This window comes from Rhineura floridana, chromosome 1 (genome assembly GCF_030035675.1).
Source record: "Rhineura floridana isolate rRhiFlo1 chromosome 1, rRhiFlo1.hap2, whole genome shotgun sequence".
Taxonomy (NCBI): domain Eukaryota; kingdom Metazoa; phylum Chordata; class Lepidosauria; order Squamata; family Rhineuridae; genus Rhineura; species Rhineura floridana.
In genome coordinates, this window is record NC_084480.1 from 121,278,058 (window position 1) to 121,284,057 (window position 6,000).

Sequence of the window (6,000 nt, forward strand, 5' to 3'; positions counted from 1 at the left end):
TTTCATTGTGGAAGAAAGGCAGAATATAAATGTAGAAAATAACTAAATAAACTAATAATCTTTGGGCCTGAAGAAAATTCTATACAGTTTAACTTGCACACTCAGTCCAACAGAAATGGGAATTTACATCATTTTGGTCATATGTAATTGTTCCCTTTTAAAATCCCACATCTACAATTTTTACACTGTTCTTTTGTTAAAATGTTGTGTATGCCTTTAACAAATACTCTCCTGTTATTGCGCTTTCATACTAGGTTCCATGGAACCCCAGGGATACTTGGAAGCTTATCAGGGATTCCTTGATTAGAAATAGTGAACAACCTTCTTTGAAAGACAGATTGCTGCACTGGCAGATCTCTAGAATGTGTAGTTGCAAAAGAGCATTGGGTGTCTTCTGTTGTGCTCTTAGGTCCAAATTAGATGTGACAGTTGTGTGTATATTCAAACCTACTTAGAAAATAAACAAAAAAAACCCTGCCTTTTTCCCCAGGTGGAAGAAAAGATATGATACCCCTTAACTTTCCCCCCCCAAGGGAAAAAAGCAACACTGGGATCAGAAAACGGCTGTGAAAAATTGTTAAGCAGCCTCCCCCCACCCCATCTTGGTTTCTTTGCTGAAACTTACAAAGTCTCTAGGCTGCTTTAAAATAAAAAAAAGGAAACTGTACACTGCATGCCCCTAAGTTTAAGCAGAGCAACAATGAGACCTCAGAGCCAGGTCAAATGTTACTTCAGCCCCCAGCTAATTCCTAACTGCTCGCGCAAATTCTCTACTACAGCTATTTCCATTGCTAGGGGGGGAAATGCATTTTTTTACTAGTTTCAGTAGTAGCTCCTGCAAACTTCCACATGTCCTCGTCCAAGACATAAATGTATACATTGGCAAACAAGTAGAAAATCTTGTAAAATAAAATGCCACCACCAGCTCTTACAGCAGGGGTGGGGAACCTGTAGCCCTCCAGATGTTGTTGGTATCCAGCTCCCATCATCCTGGACCATTGGTCATGATGGCTGGGGTTGATGAGAACTGGAGAACTAGAGGACCATGGGTTCCCCATCCCTGTCTTATAGGCTAAGGCTTAAAGCTTCACATGGACAGGGTGTACCTTAGAACCTGCCCCAGGATCCTGTACAAAGGAAACTAAGATTGTTCTCCACCTACATTTTCATTGTGAAAATTATGTACCTATAAAAGCATCTTGTACAATGCCTTTGAGTTCCAGGACTGATATATAAGGCAGACATGCTGACATTAAAAAGCTGAAAACCCAGCCCTAAGGTATTAACATCCAAACCTAGGCACAGTTAATGACCTGGGATGATCTGGCAGGGCTGATGCTACTATTAGACACAGTGAGATAACTGCCTCAGACAGTAGATGGGGGGGGAGTAGCAGTGGGGGTGAGGTGATGGAGAACAGAGTTGTATGTGCCACACAACTGCCCTGCACTCTTTAAATTAGTCTGTTGCCCTCAGATGAAGTGGGAAACACTGTATGATCACCAGTGCTGAAGAAAGATTCAGCTGCCAGTCTAGTTGGCTTCTGTATGTGGAATCAGCTGTGGGGAATCTTGCCCTTTGCCTCAGGCATCAAAATATATTGTGCTGGCCCTGGACAACACCATTGCTTGCAGCTACACAGGTGTGAATTTGATTGGCCACTTTATGAAAGACTATTGGAGACCACATGTAAACTTGGGAAATAAATATAATCAATCATTCAAAGAAAACCAACTGGAAGGGGAAGCACATCAGCAGTGGAACTGTTACAGGAAAATGCTATAACAATGAATAAGAGCTGAAATTCATGATGAGTAAAATCAATTTCTTCAGGGGCAGAAAACTGGAAAAATAAAAATAGTGTATAGGAAAGGCAATCATACTCACATTGACTTGGGGAAAATGGAGCTTACCTCCTTGTAAACAAGAATAGGATTCGATTACAGAATTGTTTATGCATTTAAAAACATAGAAATGAGTCTACAAACTAGATTAATACAAGAACTTGATGTTAAGAAGGGTTCCATCTAAGTCAGGGGAACCACATTTGATATCTTTATATCAATTACCTCCATTTAACATAGGCTGCAGTTCACAGTGATTCCACACTTCCTGTTTTCTTCAAGATTAATTGAACCCAGCATTGCAGCCTAAAGTTCTGGCTATAGAAATGTCAATATTCACAGTGGTTTAAATGAGATTTCTCTGGAATAAAATGCCATAACGTAGTATATATTGATCCTGTAAATCAGCCTTCCCCAACCTGGTCCCCTCCAGATATTTTGAACAGAACCTGGTGCCTGGGGGGTATCAGGCAGAGGAAGACTGCTGTAAACACTGGCTATCAGCAAGCCAAAATTCCCTTTTTATTCACTGAAACTACTTATCTGAACAAAATTATTCAAGTGCAGATTCAGGACTAAAATAAATAGCAAAAATACTTTTTGCCTTAAATGTACAAGTGATGGTATATTTTTTAAACATCTTTTGCTTACAACAAGTTTGTAACAGTGTGGTACTTGCCTTTCCCATTGATGGACTCCACAGATCTCACCCTTGAAAAGATCTGCAATGGAAAATAAATAAGAAAGCACATGAAGCCAGAAAAGATTCTAAACATCAGCAGTGCAGTCTTAAGAAAAAAAAGAGAAAGAAAAATGCAAAGAATGTACTAATTGAAGAAGCGCACCCTGTGATGATGGATGGGAGGAGGGAAATGGGATATCCAATATTATTTAAGAACTAGTTGCATCCTGACATCCTTTGAACTTTTTAAAAAGTTTTTTATTTTCTTCATGTAACACAATTTCCTGAATTAGGGTACAGAAATGTATCAAAAGAAAGTTACAGTACACACACAGTAGACTGCTGGGTCATAATATGGTATTCCTATATAAATCTTTATGACACTTTTTATGTTGAAAGAGGTATAGTCCCTCATCTGAATTACAAACATTGCAATCAATATATTTTATTTTTTTAAAAACTTCAATAAAGTTTCAAACAAAAAATTCTGCTTTTTCTAAAAATAAATCCCGAATGTGAAACAATGCCCCCTTGGGAAAGGATATATTTTGCCAGCAGATGGCGTAAATAATCCTTGAGCTGTTGTCCTCATTTGACCTCTTCTAAAAGACCCTTCTGTGGTCAGTCTGAGATTTAACAATGCAAGAAGTAGCCAAGGGTATGTAAAATTAACAATTTGGTTGAATAGATTGTCAAAATATACTTAGAAATGTTAACTATTTACTATTAGGATATATACATACTAAAGAGGAGTGTCTGAACAGTGCTTTTAAAAGTTTACAGGTAGTCATTTAATGCACATTTGCCCACAAACACATTTCCCCAGTAGATGCAGGCTAGCAACTTCATCTCACAGTTGTCCCCCTTCTTATCAATTATGCTCTCCACATGACTGCAAATGGTTGCACATTCCACATAGTACAAATAATAGTGTAAACAAATAAACAAAAAGCCTACACTCACACTGTCAACAACATGCACTTCTGGCTCTCACACAAATGCCACATTGAGGTCATGGGTAGGGATATGCTGTAAAGTAGTAAAACCCCACAGGTCAGTCCATGCTACTTTGATCCATGCTATTTTGTATTCTTAATACTGTATTATTTGTACTGGTTTTGTTTGTCTTTATTTGTACTGAGCTGTTTTTAGGTTGTGTTGTGTTTGTTATTTGAATAGGTTTATCATACTTGGTTTTAATCTTATTGTTATCAGTCACTTTGGGTTTCTTTGCAAGGAAAGTGACTAAATAATAATAACAAATTATGCTGGAGAGTCATTCTGAATGAGGAGAGGCTCGCTTTGTTAAAACAGAGACTTCTTAGCACATGACAACATCCTTTTGGAGTTTTCACTCATCACATTGGCCTTATTTGCATGTCACAGTAAGCCAGATTCTGGCTCACCAAGACTGTGCAAATGTGCAAGCTCTTGGAGAGAAGCTTGCAGCCATTTTGCTCTTTCCCAGTCATTTTTACTTCTGTGCCATGCAAATCTAAGCCAAGAACAAACCTTGCCTACAACTTGGGGTTAATGAGGAGACAGCTTAACCACACTCCTGAGTTTGAACAATACACCAAGCCAAACCTTGACTTAACTCAGCACAGTGCAGGACTAAAAAAGATGTAGGAGGAGCAAAGCAGCTGAGAGCTTGTCCCCACGAGCCCACATGTTTACACTGTCCTGGTATGCCATAGTTTAGCTTACCATGATTCACAAACCAGGTTACTGACAGTTGTATGCATTTACCTTGAGATTGCCATCCCATGTACACTTACTTAGGAGTAAGCCCCACTGAACTCATAGGATTGTGTTTGACGTTTATTTGGAGTGTACATATATGCAACATCAAGATACACACAACTTGTGGGGGTTGGCTTATGGTATCATGGGACAGCAATAGTTGCAAACTGGCACAAAAGTTTCTTGTGTCCAATTTCTTGTCATATCATAGATATGGATGGGCTAAAAAAACCGTCTTAAGATGGCATTTGGTTGGAAAATTTGAAATGACTATTCATACCTAAGCACTACCTTTACCACCCAATTGCCACCTTGGAGTCAATGGAACCGTGAACCTAAACGGGTTGAAACACTCTGATTCAAAACTGAACTCTTGTTTGTGTTGCTCTGTAAGGTGCAGGTGGGAAGGAATATCCTGTTTTTAAAGAGGACATTAATACGATAGGTGACATCCAATGATGTCAGCCTACTTGCACAAGTGGGACTTTCCCTTCCTCTCCTTCCCCCTGCAGCCCACCCACATACCCCCCCCAAAATATGTCTCAGAGCCTTTCGAATAGGTTGGGGTGTGTGGCATTGGATCTTGCCCATAGTATATACACTTGGCCAAGAATAAGCCAGATTTAAATATATTGTGCTTGTTTCTGAGCAGATATGCATAGGATTGCATTCTAAAATTTGACACAGAGACAGAGCTTACCTAGTTTTCCTAGTCTTCTCCTAGGGCTTCAATATACCTCTAAGTAAAGGTTTTGCTCCTAATCTCTAAGTAAATTTTTCCTTATATCTTACTAACTACTTACTAGATCTTCAAACATGTAAAAGGCCAACAAGTGTCCAGAACATCAGCATGCACACAGTACACCCACTTACAGAGAATCTCCTAAAAGTTGTTGAGTGTCCTGAAATTGCTCAAAACCAAGGTACATTCAATATACCACATAAGGATAGCTGAAAGCTAAGAAGCAGCCCACAGGGTTTAGGAGGGGCCAGAACTCAGCGACAGAATACATACTTTGCACACAGACACTCCAAGGTTTAATCCCTTAATGGCATCTCCAGTTAAAAAAAATCAGGTAGCAAGTGCAGCTACAAAGTCTGGGGGGTCACCAAAAAAAGCAGAGGGGGGAGAAATTTGTTTTATGTCATTTTTTTTTTAAAGTAGGGGGCAGAAAAACGTTCAGGGGGTCTGGCCCCCACTAGTCTCCCACCCTGGCTACAGGTCTGAGCAGGTGACGTGACGGGCTACTCCCTGAGATTCTGGAGAGCTGTGGCCTGTCAGAGTAGATACTATTGTGCCAGATGGGCAAACTCTAGTTTTGTGTAAGGCAGTTTCCTATGATCCCTCCGGGGATCAGACATTGTTACTTAAAGTGAGTTTGTTTTTCAATTGATAGTGTTATTTTACAAACAAAACAAAAGCTTACATTTGTTTTTTTCATTCAGTGACATGGCTTCAGTGTTAATTTTCTAAGAGCAATTTATAAGAATAAGATGTGCAACAGACTATGCAACTAAAAAATGTGGGTTAACCAACACAGAAAACCCTACTCTGCTGTCCTTCAGATGATGATGAAAAACCAGTCACGCCTTGGCATCTCTCATGGAAATGCAATCTTACCTTTATATACCGCCTAATTGTGGTTTATCTTTGGATAAATAGCTTTAACTGTAAAGTTATTTTGGGATATATAATTTTAAATTATTTAACTTAAAACAATTGCTGGGTGA